The sequence below is a fragment of the Pelobates fuscus genome, chromosome 3 (genome assembly GCF_036172605.1).
Source record: "Pelobates fuscus isolate aPelFus1 chromosome 3, aPelFus1.pri, whole genome shotgun sequence".
Lineage (NCBI taxonomy): Eukaryota > Metazoa > Chordata > Amphibia > Anura > Pelobatidae > Pelobates > Pelobates fuscus.
The window spans coordinates 61927767-61944147 of record NC_086319.1 but is presented as its reverse complement, the minus strand read 5'-3'; the positions used below and the strand labels follow the sequence as shown (position 1 = coordinate 61944147).

The window sequence follows — 16381 nt, the reverse complement described above, 5'->3', positions numbered from 1 at the left end:
TCATGGGGTTTTACAAACACCAAAACACTGACACCTATAGGTCAACAGACAAACAACATCTCACATACCAATCAGTATCCAACTACACTGCCACCTATAGGGCACTCGGCAGATCTCCAGTGCACTTGCATTTTGCAACACCATGTTCACTGACCCCTACCATTCAATAAGACATCCAACAATTCACATAGCAAGCACTATATCAACATCTGGTATAAATACATATATTATTACACAATAGCAGACGCATCTGTATATACGTAACTGGTAATATAGTTCATACATTTTTCACAGCACGCTGCTCACGCAACAGACTTTCCCCTAGCAAGGGGACATACAACATACAAGGTGGGGACACATTTTCACTTGTACATACGGCACTTAATGGGTTAAGATTGATACATAATTAACCGGTATGGCTACGATGTTTATTATTTACACATCACGGCCCTTTACTTTTCACATATACTGTACTTATTAAGATAAGCTTGGTCTATGCCATATTTCCTTATGCCATACCGTTTTATCCATTCAGGTTACAGTTACTACTAAAAAACCTATACGGATTGTCATATTCAATACCATACTACCAGGTACATACAATAAATACACAAGATCCAGCGCACTCTCCTATCTACTAAACAGCAACTTCAATGTCGACAGACTTTATTAGTCTGTAAAAGTTTTTTTTTAAAAACACCTAATCTAGGCAAAAAAAATGGGGATTTAGTTACATTATATGATCATACATTGCATAAGCCTGCCACAACGTCAATGTACCCCATCTTTGGCAGGTCCTACTCTCACAGTCTAATGTCTGCTCTTATGAGATTAACCACTTACTTGGGAAAAAATTCCATCTGAGGCTCTCTGCAGTACAAGGCTAAATAGGGACCTGAGATGAGGCACCTGTAACAGGGAGGGGTGCAGAACCAAGGAGTTGGCTAGACTCCCAAATATATATAGGAAACATGGGGGATGGTTGCACTCACCTAAACATGCTTAAATGGGGTGCTGCTGGGGGCCATATTATACAATAAATACACAAGATCCAATGTCTGTCGACATTGAAGTTGCTGTTTAGTAGATAGGAGAGTGCGCTGGATCTTGTGTATTTATTGTATAATATGGCCCCCAGCAGCACCCCATTTAAGCATGTTTAGGTGAGTGCAACCATCCCCCATGTTTCCTATATATATTTGGGAGTCTAGCCAACTCCTTGGTTCTGCACCCCTCCCTGTTACAGGTGCCTCATCTCAGGTCCCTATTTAGCCTTGTACTGCAGAGAGCCTCAGATGGAATTTTTTCCCAAGTAAGTGGTTAATCTCATAAGAGCAGACATTAGACTGTGAGAGTAGGACCTGCCAAAGATGGGGTACATTGACGTTGTGGCAGGCTTATGCAATGTATGATCATATAATGTAACTAAATCCCCATTTTTTTTGCCTAGATTAGGTGTTTTTAAAAAAAACTTTTACAGACTAATAAAGTCTGTCGACATTGAAGTTGCTGTTTAGTAGATAGGAGAGTGCGCTGGATCTTGTGTATTTATTGTATAATATGGCCCCCAGCAGCACCCCATTTAAGCATGTTTAGGTGAGTGCAACCATCCCCCATGTTTCCTATATATATTTGGGAGTCTAGCCAACTCCTTGGTTCTGCACCCCTCCCTGTTACAGGTGCCTCATCTCAGGTCCCTATTTAGCCTTGTACTGCAGAGAGCCTCAGATGGAATTTTTTCCCAAGTAAGTGGTTAATCTCATAAGAGCAGACATTAGACTGTGAGAGTAGGACCTGCCAAAGATGGGGTACATTGACGTTGTGGCAGGCTTATGCAATGTATGATCATATAATGTAACTAAATCCCCATTTTTTTTGCCTAGATTAGGTGTTTTTAAAAAAAACTTTTACAGACTAATAAAGTCTGTCGACATTGAAGTTGCTGTTTAGTAGATAGGAGAGTGCGCTGGATCTTGTGTATTTATTGTATAATATGGCCCCCAGCAGCACCCCATTTAAGCATGTTTAGGTGAGTGCAACCATCCCCCATGTTTCCTATATATATTTGGGAGTCTAGCCAACTCCTTGGTTCTGCACCCCTCCCTGTTACAGGTGCCTCATCTCAGGTCCCTATTTAGCCTTGTACTGCAGAGAGCCTCAGATGGAATTTTTTCCCAAGTAAGTGGTTAATCTCATAAGAGCAGACATTAGACTGTGAGAGTAGGACCTGCCAAAGATGGGGTACATTGACGTTGTGGCAGGCTTATGCAATGTATGATCATATAATGTAACTAAATCCCCATTTTTTTTGCCTAGATTAGGTGTTTTTAAAAAAAACTTTTACAGACTAATAAAGTCTGTCGACATTGAAGTTGCTGTTTAGTAGATAGGAGAGTGCGCTGGATCTTGTGTATTTATTGTATAATATGGCCCCCAGCAGCACCCCATTTAAGCATGTTTAGGTGAGTGCAACCATCCCCCATGTTTCCTATATATATTTGGGAGTCTAGCCAACTCCTTGGTTCTGCACCCCTCCCTGTTACAGGTGCCTCATCTCAGGTCCCTATTTAGCCTTGTACTGCAGAGAGCCTCAGATGGAATTTTTTCCCAAGTAAGTGGTTAATCTCATAAGAGCAGACATTAGACTGTGAGAGTAGGACCTGCCAAAGATGGGGTACATTGACGTTGTGGCAGGCTTATGCAATGTATGATCATATAATGTAACTAAATCCCCATTTTTTTTGCCTAGATTAGGTGTTTTTAAAAAAAACTTTTACAGACTAATAAAGTCTGTCGACATTGAAGTTGCTGTTTAGTAGATAGGAGAGTGCGCTGGATCTTGTGTATTTATTGTATAATATGGCCCCCAGCAGCACCCCATTTAAGCATGTTTAGGTGAGTGCAACCATCCCCCATGTTTCCTATATATATTTGGGAGTCTAGCCAACTCCTTGGTTCTGCACCCCTCCCTGTTACAGGTGCCTCATCTCAGGTCCCTATTTAGCCTTGTACTGCAGAGAGCCTCAGATGGAATTTTTTCCCAAGTAAGTGGTTAATCTCATAAGAGCAGACATTAGACTGTGAGAGTAGGACCTGCCAAAGATGGGGTACATTGACGTTGTGGCAGGCTTATGCAATGTATGATCATATAATGTAACTAAATCCCCATTTTTTTTGCCTAGATTAGGTGTTTTTAAAAAAAACTTTTACAGACTAATAAAGTCTGTCGACATTGAAGTTGCTGTTTAGTAGATAGGAGAGTGCGCTGGATCTTGTGTATTTATTGTATAATATGGCCCCCAGCAGCACCCCATTTAAGCATGTTTAGGTGAGTGCAACCATCCCCCATGTTTCCTATATATATTTGGGAGTCTAGCCAACTCCTTGGTTCTGCACCCCTCCCTGTTACAGGTGCCTCATCTCAGGTCCCTATTTAGCCTTGTACTGTAGAGAGCCTCAGATGGAATTTTTTCCCAAGTAAGTGGTTAATCTCATAAGAGCAGACATTAGACTGTGAGAGTAGGACCTGCCAAAGATGGGGTACATTGACGTTGTGGCAGGCTTATGCAATGTATGATCATATAATGTAACTAAATCCCCATTTTTTTTTGCCTAGATTAGGTGTTTTTAAAAAAAACTTTTACAGACTAATAAAGTCTGTCGACATTGAAGTTGCTGTTTAGTAGATAGGAGAGTGCGCTGGATCTTGTGTATTTATTGTATAATATGGCCCCCAGCAGCACCCCATTTAAGCATGTTTAGGTGAGTGCAACCATCCCCCATGTTTCCTACCAGGTACATACACCTGCTCACGTAGTTATTCATCTCTTACCTTCCCTGGAATAGTAATAGTATACTGGCAATTAGGGTTCTAGGGCCCAATAGGTATTACCCCCTTTTTTCTCTGCATTATGCTTCGTTAGTGGTCCCGCGAGGCCAACACCCCGCCTCACACTCGGAGGCATACACCCCTCGGGCCACTCGTGAGCTAGCCGCCTCGCATTGTATCATAGAGAGGACCTCACCCGTCACTCCCCTTCCTATTTTCTGGTTACTGTCACCGAGAGGCCAACTTCCTGCCACAACGTTCGGTGGCCACTCAAAATCCCCTCGCGCCAAGCATAGATAGAGCCTCTCAAGCCACTTGGCAACTAGCAGGGCCTCACCAGTCACCAAAAAAAAAAAAAAAAAAACACCAAGCCTAATCGTTTCGCCTTACGGCTTAGCTGGCAAGCCAGTACAAGAACCCTGGGTACACATAATAATTGCAATCTTTATTGTTATTTAAGTATTTCTCAAAGAGATAGTGAAGAATCACCTCTTCCTAGCACCCCGGCTATAAATGATACACCTTCAAGCAGAGGAGATGTTGCTAGTCCAGCAGCAATCAGATCCTGGACGATCCCACACATTACCACCGACCTAAGGAGGTGACAAATCCCCTACCCTGCTACAGCAAGGAAAGCAGAGTTATTCAAACTCCTCCATACATCAACGGACAACACGGAGGCAGGGGAAGGCCCAGCTACATCAACTCAGGTGACACCCAGGCTATGCTAGCCTCACTCATAAACTCATGAGCCAAAACATTTGACAGACTGGCAATCTCGAGTTGGTCACCACAGCCCTCACAAGGCTGGGCCTCACACTACTGTACAACCAGCACCAACCGAAACTCGGTTACCTGGTACAATCAATTCTTATGACACACAAGACGTTAACCTGACATGTATGATGTCAGCACATTGGGGAAGCAAGGCATATATATGTATGATGATGTATCTGTGATGGTCAGATCCAGGGATTCCAGGTAAATCGGGAACTGACCATCCCTTGGTTGGGTTGGCATTTGGAATATGTAGAGATGTTTATTTGTGCAGGTACCCATACAGAAGGGATTTTGTCCCAAACAAATGGACGAGCATTCTCAGGCTCCAGGTACCAGCACCTCTGAACTACCAGAGACCATTGATATGAGTAGTTGCATTGCATATAGACTGTTGCATATATGTTCAAATGGTTCAGGGCACATGACAAACCATGTGTCCCAATACAACTTACAAATAACGTACTCACCATCTGTACACACCAATGCATTTTCAACACTACTGACTCATCACCCTTCCAGACTTGTAGTAGATTTACTAAAGCTCTGGAGCCTCAAAGGGCTCCCATACAGGTATCATAAACACACCTTCAAGGAATATAGCAGGCCCTCACTTACAGTCAGCACAACAAAACCATTGGCTGTAAACACACTCATAGCCAAGAATTGCAGAGGGGTCTTCCAATCTCCACCATTTACAGCATGGCACCAAACACAAACACATTGGTATTGTCACAAGGAATCTTCCCTTAAACAAAGACTAACCATAGACTTATTGGCACCACACACCTCCGCTACCCCAAGTCTCAACTCCCTCATACCCTCCGAGGAGTTTTCTTACTATACAACACCATTGATCTACCTTTACAGCTATCACTCAAGCATGGGTTGAAGCTTGGTTAAGTAAGACCAATATCATCAACGCAGTAAACGGCTACCATCTACCCTACACACTGGCACTTACATGGCATAAATTGGGCAATCCTTTCCCCGATCAACTTTCGAGCTACAGATTAGCCTACTATCGATATTCGCAGATACTCTGTGCTGGTTATGATAACATATCCAGAGGTCTTACAGTCATACACTATCTAGAAGACTTCTTGTTGATCAAAGATAACATATTTTTCACTAGAAGCCTCACGGCAGCTTAGTCTGGTTGACCATTTGGGCGTCCCAGTACCCCATTAGAAACAGAAGGCCCAGACACTATCATCACATTACTGGGCATACGACTTGAGTCGGCATCCATACCAGCAAGTTACCACAAGACAAATAGGGAACATTCTCAACTAAATCAATCACTACCTCCTGCTTAGTACTTACAACTGCAAGGAACTACAATCCCTACCAGGTTCCTTAATTTTGCCATGCCAATCATACCATAAGACCACGCTTTCACATCCAGAGTACTTTCCCCTTTTTTCCACACTTCCAACATGATGATCAGAGGATGTCCCTAGACACTTCAGCAACAGCAGACCTGCACATGGGGGGGAATTTCTTAACCACTTGGCATGGTAAAAGCATGTTCCTTCCAGGATTGTCTGACACTTCTCCAATGAGATGGTCAGACGCGGCGTCTACCCACGGGTTTGGCAGCGATCTACCGGGAACGATTGCTTTGGAGCTGTTGGCCATGGCATCCAGGTTTGGAAATTTTTCCACCACCTCAGCCCCTTTGGGAGATCTACCCCATTGTAGCAGCTGCTGTGGCATGGGGTAAATCATGGTCAGGGTCATCAATCTGTTGTTACTCAGACAACTAGGCACATGTCATATCATCAACAAACGCTACTACTCACCCATAAGGTCATGATATTTCTGGGGAACTCACTTGGTTGGCCACTTATCACATTTCACTTTCATGTACCAGACGGGGGTATACATCCCTGCCGACAATTGTCTCATTTATATTCCAGGCATGTTCATCATACGCTTCCTACAGCCGCCCATACAGTCACGGCCACGCTTTCGTTCCAGAGACAAAATCATGGATTAGACATACTCATGCAGCATAGCATGCACTATCCCACCTAGCACTTTCGTCCCATACTTTTAGAACACATAACACAGCTTTTCACCTGGCTTAAAGAATCTCATTGGAACACGACATAGCTCAACCTGTGTCATAACATTTCTCCTAGGTTTTGCTTCTTTTTGCCACCTTAAACTATCTCACACACCATTAATTATATATTTTACAGGCATTCAACAACACAGGATAACCTATGACCAAAACTACCATAACTTCATGCTATCATACCAGACATGAATATACTCAGAGGTTTTCAGGAATCCATTCCCCCACGTTCCTCTCAGAGATTACCAATAGCCATCCAACTTTTCATCCTTATCGGACCTATTAGATCTACAACCATTAAATTATACTACCAAGTCGGCCATTACCAGCCATGCACATTGCCTTTTATGTCTTTCTCAGGCCAGAGAATCCACTACCATCACCACCACTCAGACAGATCATTGTCTTCAACGATCCCACGTACGTAAACACATATTTCATTACCTATTGGCTCTACCACATTCTGAAACGAGTCAACACGGACCAACAGTAGAGATAACATACTATCCTACCCACAACAAATTGTGTCCACTTTCGGTCCTAGATTCCTACCTTCAAAATTCTTCCAGGAATTAAATACTGTAATGCATTTAAGGAAATGTCTGGTTAATTTGTAAATATTTGTTGACTGTATTAAATCTTTGATTATTCATTTTTGCCCTCTTTATTTACAGGCCTACCGTATCGTCGGTCTCGGTACACCACAACCGACTTGCTCCCTTTATACTATCCTACGCTTATGCTGGATCCTTACTCCATATACGGCTATTTGCCCCTTACACAAGTATTAAGGCTGTTTGGCCTGTATTTGTGGGAGGGGCTTAAATTAATTCACTCCCCTATATAAGGGACACCCCTTACCTGACTCATATCGCTTGAGGTCAGCATCAGAATGACCCTCCCACCCACTCCTCATTTCAACACTTTCTCTTTTCTTTCCATTTACTTTACTTTCTTACTCCTTGGTGGGCCCTCTTTATTTACAGGCCTACCGTATCGTCGGTCTCGGCACACCACAACCGACTTGCTCCCTTTATACTATCCTACGCTTATGCTGGATCCTTACTCCATATACGGCTATTTGCCCCTTACACAAATATATATATATATATATATATATATATATATATATATGTATATATATATATATATATATATATGTATATATATGTATGTATATGTATATGTATATATATGTATGTATATGTATATGTATATATATATGTATATATATATGTATATATATGTATATGTGTGTGTATGTGTCTGGGGGTGCTGTGTGTGTGTGTGTGTCTGGGGGTGCTGTGTGTGTGTGTGTGTCTGGGGGTGCTGTGTGTGTGTGTCTGGGGGTGCTGTGTGTGTGTGTGTCTGGGGGTGCTGTGTGTGTGTGTGTCTGAGGGTGCTGTGTGTGTGTGTGTGTCTGAGGGTGCTGTGTGTGTCTGAGGGTGCTGTGTGTGTGTGTGTGTGTGTGTCTGAGGGTGCTGTGTGTGTGTGTGTCTGAGGGTGCTGTGTGTGTGTGTGTCTGAGGGTGCTGTGTGTGTGTGTGTCTGGGGGTGCTGTGTGTGTGTGTGTCTGAGGGTGCTGTGTGTGTGTGTGTCTGGGGGTGCTGTGTGTGTGTGTGTGTGTCTGGGGGTGCTGTGTGTGTGTGTGTCTGGGGGTGCTGTGCTGTGTGTGTCTGGGGGTGCTGTGTGTGTCTGGGGGTGCTGTGTGTGTCTGGGGGTGCTGTGTGTGTCTGGGGGGTTGTGTGTGTGTGTCTGGGGGGTTGTGTGTGTGTGTCTGGGGGGTTGTGTGTGTGTGTCTGGGGGGTTGTGTGTGTGTGTGTGTGTCTGGGGGGTTGTGTGTGTGTGTGTGTGTCTGGGGGGTTGTGTGTGTGTGTGTGTGTCTGGGGGGTTGTGTGTGTGTGTGTGTCTGGGGGGTTGTGTGTGTGTGTGTGTGTGTGTGTGTGTCTGGGGGGTTGTGTGTGTGTGTGTGTGTGTGTGTGTCTGGGGGGTTGTGTGTGTGTGTCTGGGGGGTTGTGTGTGTGTGTTTGGGTGCTGTGTGTGTTTGGGTGCTGTGTGTGTTTGGGTGCTGTGTGTGTTTGGGTGCTGTGTGTGTCTGAGGGTGCTGTGTGTGTGAGTGTGAATGTATATTTTATTTAAATATATATTTTTTATTAATAAAAAAAAGTTATATTCCCCCCCCCCCCCTCCCGTCTTACCTTTAGATAAAATAGAAAGGTGAACAGCGCTAGAGATCAGAAATTGTACATACGTTTAGTAGAAATACTGGCCAGCGGAGTAACTTAAAAAAAGGAGAAACAAAGATATAAATAATGGTACAGTATGTATGAACGATATAATTCCACAAGAACAAATGGGTTATATTCACACTCACACTTTGAGGAGCTATATCAGCTCGGTGTTAAGAGCTTGGACGGAATAATCCCCGTCTATGGATTTCTTGAGGTTCCAGATCGTTGGTGAGTTTATAGGTGTAAGTATTCGTTATATGAAAAACAAGAGTAAAATACGCCACATGGTCTAGTACGTAAATATAAAATATTGTAGTAAGAGTAGATGATCCTACTTACATATACTAGAGCAACGACCTGCTCTAGTTTGGAGAATTTCAGGTGGAATAATCCCCACCTCGGGATATAGTGGACCCAGGTATAGCAGCAAAGCAGTATTAAATAGGAAGGAGGACAAAAAAAATGACTGGATAGTTTAAAAATTATATATACTTTAATACAATAAGTAAAAAGTGAATAATACACTATAAAACCAGTCCTGTATAAAAGTCCAAAATTCTTCCTCACTTGACGCGTTTCGCCGAAGCTTTCTCAAAAGTGAATGATTCACTTTTGAGAAAGCTTCGGCGAAACGCGTCAAGTGAGGAAGAATTTTGGACTTTTATACAGGACTGGTTTTATAGTGTATTATTCACTTTTTACTTATTGTATTAAAGTATATATAATTTTTAAACTATCCAGTCACTTTTTTTTGTCCTCCTTCCTATTTAATACTGCTTTGCTGCTATACCTGGGTCCACTATATCCCGAGGTGGGGATTATTCCACCTGAAATTCTCCAAACTAGAGCAGGCCGTTGCTCTAGTATATGTAAGTAGGATCATCTACTCTTACTACAATATTTTATATTTACGTACTAGACCATGTGGCGTATTTTACTCTTGTTTTTCATATAACGAATACTTACACCTATAAACTCACCAACGATCTGGAACCTCAAGAAATCCATAGACGGGGATTATTCCGTCCAAGCTCTTAACACCGAGCTGATATAGCTCCTCAAAGTGTGAGTGTGAATATAACCCATTTGTTCTTGTGGAATTATATCGTTCATACATACTGTACCATTATTTGTATCTTTGTTTCTCCTTTTTTTAAGTTACTCCGCTGGCCAGTATTTCTACTAAACGTATGTACAATTTCTGATCTCTAGCGCTGTTCACCTTTCTATTTTATCTGTCCATTTATCACAAGGTAGAGGGAACACCTTGTTGGTGAACTGCTGCTCACCCTTGAGAAGAGAGCGCTTATTACCCTTTTGCATTTGATACCTTCTTACCTTTAGCCTGGGGAGTGGGGGGGGAGGATCTGTTCTGCCTGGGGGGAGGAGGGGTGCATTTCTGCCATCCTTCCCTGGTGGTCCAGTGGTGAGAGTGAACTTTAGCATGAAGGCTAGAATTCACTCTCGTGAGATCTGAGCGTTGCCGCGAGATCCTGTGATCTCCTCGGCCCCACGGCCATTGCGGCCCAGCGGGCATTTGCCCGGTATGCCCGATGGCCAGTCCGGGCCTGTTCCCCAGTATTGTCTGTGGTATTTTATGTGCCCTTTCTCTATATTGTTTATTAAGTCACATGAGTGTAAGCAACAGGTTGTCCACTGCATGTGTAGGTGGGAGCCACATCCTCTTGTGGTCTGAAGCATGTAGATAGGGCCTCAGTGATGCCAGTGATGCCATCTTATTTTATTATTATTTATTGTTACTGCCAGTTACAAACTTTAAATTCCTTTTCGTAAGCATCAAATGCCATTAAAGCAACCAGTGACGTTTTTTTCCCTTCCAGCCTGTTGTCTATTTCTCATCGAATCATCATGGGAAGTTTTGGAAAGTTTTGTAGAATGAAGGTTGTTACTGGTTTAGTTATTTAGTTACTCATAGGGATAATAGGATATTTTCCTCTTATATATTGCAAAGCTGGTATAAAAGGTGTAAACAGAGAACATGCTCAGGTATGTTTTTTATATATAGACACAATTCAGATTAATACTTGATGGTTTTCAGAATACATGTTTATCATGTCCATGAGTTGATCTAGTGTCGTTGTATCTTGTTATTTTTGTATTTTATATTCTATATTCTGTTATATTAATGTTCTTCTCCAAACCCATTTACACATGTTCTTTTATGATATGTTTCACTTAACCTTTCTTGTCACTATTAACATTATCTTATTTATAGGTATATAGATTCAAATGTAATTTTCTTAAAAACAGACTCATTACTGTTAAATCCAACAACAGCTAAGCGATTACTCACCAACCCAAATATTTATTCCACTTGACACTATCATCTGTCATCATAATTCTAATTTCTGGTATGAAATTGTACATTTTGATACTTGATTTAACAACCAATATTCTAAATGAGAAATGATTTGTTGCATATTTTTATTGTATTACATGATGAAAGGAGAAAGGAAAATGACATCTCAAGGATATTTGACTCTTTATTAAACACAAGTAATTACGTCAGTTCATTTTCATCATCACGATATGTATGTTTGAATGATTACATTATTTTTAGAACATTTAAAAGATTAATAATACCACCTGATTAATTTGGATATTTACCCATACACCCATGCTATGTTTTTGTCTTTTTTCCAAAACTAACTAAAAATCTTGTATCCTCTACTTTACATTGTCTGTTGAAATTTTTAACCCCTTAAGGACACATGACATGTGTGATATGTCATGATTCCCTTTTATTCCAGAAGTTTGGTCCTTAAGGGGTTAAATGCCTTTGGAGAAAAAAGTGAGTACCTAAATCTAAATCTAAGATATATTACCTACAACTAACCCATTTTTTTTCTTTCATGGATTGTGTTATGTGTTGTAAATACCTATTTCTCTTCTGTGACTTTCTATAAAAAATATCCATGCATGTTTATTGAATAGAGCAACCATTTGGTACAAACGTTGGCATAATATGATTCATAAAAATGCCATTATTTCTTAATTTCCCTGTTGCATGTGGAAATGCTGAACACATCCATATCTCATACATATTTGTTACATCTTTATGCAAGTTCTTACCGTAAAGTATCATGAACATGTATTTCAATGCATTTGGTTTGTCTTCCATTAGGAGGGTAACAAGAAGAAACAAGATGCATCAGAAGCATTGGTTATATATTGTCATGTTTCTGTGGCTTCTATAACTGGAGCAACTTGTTTTGTTTACATTTCATTATCTGCTTTGTGCCCAGTTAAAGTCAGGCTCCCATAGTTTCAGCACAGGTCCTGTGTCAATTATGGCGCAAATTGCATCCCTAGTGCTGTCTCCTGCATTGATTATGTTGCAGGACTCGCAGTCTGGCATCAATGCAGACCACTCTGATAAAGAAACAATGCTGGTTGCTTAGACTAAATAGGTAGCAACATTCCTGCATTTGTACATATGACACTGCTCCCTGTGTTGTTCTGTCCACCAAAAACCCAGAGTCAATTATGGGACAAGGGTATAAAATAATGCTACTCTACTTTATCATTGCTCAGTTGTTGCAGAGTTATAGTGTGTGTACCTGTGATTGTTGAACTCCGACCTGTTCCTGACTCTGATACTGTGCCAACTTCCTTGACTTGTTTGTCTGTTCCCGACTATGCACCTTGCCTGCTAATAGGCTTACATCACTTTTGGCCTTTGCAACTACACCCATTACCTGAAATGTCTGGTAATATCTCCAGCTTCTCTGGTTATTGGTTTATAGGGCATTTTACTGCTTGTAAGCTCAGTTACGCAACTGTGTGATAGACATATTCAAACAAGACTATGTACTTTTTGAGATATATCGTTATATACCATTGTTGCAAGGTTGCATTTGTTATGCAACTCCACTTGTTCAACTGAAATTCAGCAACACCATGAATGTTTTACTAAAGGATAGTTTAGCAATTTTTGAAATATTCAAGACCAAGGAGTCACCAGCCTTGGCTCTCCAACTTTTAAGTGACTAGATTTTTCTAGAGATGACTCACTATTTAGTGATCGAAAATTCTGTAAATTTTAGTCTGACAACAGCTGTGTGTCCAAGGTTTGGCTTGGTTGCTCTGGACAGTAGTATGCATGGCAAACTCAGATGGGAGGTGGGAAGTCGTGTGCCAAGGGGAAACGGTTCTGTTCTTTAGAAACACTATCAGAAATAAATGGGCTAAGCCAGAACAGCAGGACAAAAAAAGACTATGACTGTGCTGGCATGCAAAAATGGCAAGCAAAATCAGCCCTTTTGATTTAACAAAATTAGATTATTATGCATCTGGATTTAAATAGATAGATAGATAGATAGATAGATAGATAGATAGATAGATAGATAGATAGATAGATAGATAGATAGATAGATAGATAGATAGATAGATAGATAGATAGATAGATAGATAGATAGATAGATAGATAGATAGATAGATAGATAGATAGATAGATAGATAGATAGATAGATAGATAGAAAGAAAGAAAACTGGTTATAGAATGATTGTAATCTTTTTCCTTTTGCTATCTCATATTTATAAAAAAAATGGGATGCATGAGTAATTGCAAGTTCAAAATACGGGACTTATCAAAAAAGGAAAGGAAAAAGTAAGTGGGCAAGTGACCACTCACTCACTCCTTCCACCCTAACTAGAAAAATGCTTTCCTACACTTCCTGCTTTTAGCCGAGGTTTCTGACTGTTCCTTTTCAATGTGCCCGTTTACCCTGCTGGCACTATTCATTACCATCACCCCTCTGTACTTAAGGTTAGAAATGAAGTAGCGGAGGAGGTAGTGCTGGTGGTAGATTTTAACAACTACACAGACTCAGTAACAGAATAAGTGGACCTGCTGCCTACTCAAATTCTTTCTTGAAGTGCACTTTGCAAGTTGGCCTTCTAGAAGTTCCTTTTTATGAGTTCATTTAAGACATGACTCAATGAAACATGACTTGCCTGACCCTTGTTAAGAGAGTTAATTAAGGACACAATTTCTGGAATAAAAGGGAATCATGATGGAATGTTTCAGTCATGTGTCCTTAAGGGGTTAAGATTTCTATTTATTTAATTTTAAATTGTGACTTTTTTGTGTCATTTTATACATGTATATTTTTTTACATCTCAACAACACTGCCACGATATCTGTTAAGAATGGGTTAATCTATGCCAGCAGTGAGTACTAGATTTTCATTATATTTTATGGCATGCCTCCAGCTACAAACTGTGGTCTGTCTCTTTTTTCATTTAAGTACAACATGCACTCAGGTCCCAAGTCCTTTCCTATGCCAACTGGTCTGTATCCAATTGGAAATGTGCAAGATCATTTTTAGAATATATGTAATCACCAAGCAGTTTTAAGATAGAATAATAGTTGGGCATGGCAAATCCACCAGCAATTTTGGAATTTATTAAGAATCAGCCAATTGGTCCACATTGTATAAATAATTTTCAACATTTTCAGCAGTGTAGGTTAAAAAGTATTGTCAAAACAAAAAGACAACTGCATTTTAACTAAAATAGAAATTTACTCGCTCATGTCAAAGTTGTCTGCCCCAAATATTGGCAAAGGCTCCTTCATGTGGTCATAAATGGTGACATTTATGTTAATAAAGAATATGAAATTGTTAAATTATTTGACAGATATTATTACATTTGTGCAATGTGAAAAATAATTTAATCAGTTTAAACAAACAAAAAAAAGAAACGGTTAACTCTATATAATGGTATAAACTGTTTATAACAAAGTTAAAGTTTAGATTATATTGTATAGTTAACTTGGGTATAAATGTATACCACATGCATACAAATGGTGAAATTGTTTTAAAACGCCCAGGTGTCGTGTTAGTACCTTATTTTTTGTTTACAGTGCATTTTGCAAATATTTGTAGGAATGTATAATAGTATAGTTGAAAACAATAACTTATATTTGGTGGCGACGTTGTCAATTCCAACCAAGTACATTTGTATTCCACTTTTAGTTTCACAGTAATTTGGGCTGAAAATTCCATCAAGTTTAGCCTTCACATTTCTGTGTTTCTGCTGTTGATCCAAAATAAAAAACAAACAATTTTGAAATGTGCCATTAAATGGTAAGAATGATTCCTTCTTGACTCCAAAAAAATAATAAAAATAAATGAAAATAATAAAAAAAAATGATTATATATAATCTCACAAAAGTTTTTTTTTTATGAACATGTGTTTATTTTACAGGATCAAATGCAGTTTAACCATCTTAGACAGATTCCTGTACTGGGGGTTCGTAACCATCAGCCCGCTCCACTTTAGCGCCAGTCTCATCGCCAGAAGGCTTGCCAGCACTTCCACCTTCTCCATGCAGTTCCATTAGTTTGCCCAGCTCAAACTTTGGCTTTTTCAGCATCTTCACTTTCGTACATAGACATCATGTAGAGGATAGATTGACTGGCAGGCCTTTTTAATGTCTTTGCCTATGCTGTCTGGAATCAGTTTGTTAACAACTTCCTTCAGGTCATTTATCTGCACTTCACGAGTCATGATTTCCATCATCTTCTTGCGGATCTGACGGACCTGCTGATGTTGGGCATAGGAAGTCTTCCAGATCTGATTATTATGCTTTTTGGTAAATCCCACACAGAATAGGCAGAGCAGATAGCCATATGTGGTCTTCACATCAACATGGGCCTCAATCATTGTCTGCCACTTCTTGACCATGGAGCACATTTTGTCACTGGTCAGATCCATGTCATGGAAGTTGGTGAGACAGTTCTTGCCCTGGACATCTTCAGTAATCAGCTTGAATTTACAGAAAGCCACTTCATCATTCTGCAGGTCAGCAAGGCTCACCTCAAAGACACGACCCTTGAGCCCATCAAGGGCAGTTTTGGTTCCCTGTGTTCTGGTGACCAGAGTCTTCCCCAGGTTACGAATGTTAAACATTGCTGGTGCCTTAACATTATACCAATCTTTTTTGGAGAATGGGTCAACAATCTTCTTCTTGGCACTTTTTTGCCACCTTTGGTCAGCCGCTTATTTTTGCCGACTACCATCTTGCTGAGCTGGGTGAGCCATCCCTCACATTTATGTAAATATTTTATTATATTTTTTCATGTGACAACACTGAAGAAATGACACTCTGCTACAATGTAGTGTAGTAAGTGTACAGCCTGTATAACAGTGTAAATTTGCTGTCCCCCTCAAAATAACTCAACACCAGCCATTAATGTCTAAACTGTTGGCAACGGGGGGGACAACTGTTCCTGCCACACATTCCTGTGATGCTCCCTACTGGCTAGGATGACTCACCCATGCTGGGCACACCACTTCAGCACTACTCTTCTGCATTGTTTGACTTCTCTTTTCCTATCCACAACCTCGGCATCAGGTGAGAGTAATCCAACACCCCTGTAGTTAGTTTAAATTGGATTTGTAACTTTCAGGAAATATGCAAAGACCATTGAACATG

At 40.5% G+C, this 16381-nt stretch overlaps 1 pseudogene; it reads right to left on the bottom strand.

The window, feature by feature from the left end:
- Positions 1-15117: 15117 nt before the first annotated feature.
- LOC134600774 (small ribosomal subunit protein eS1-like) lies at positions 15118-15965 on the bottom strand (annotated as a pseudogene).
- Positions 15966-16381: the final 416 nt, after the last annotated feature.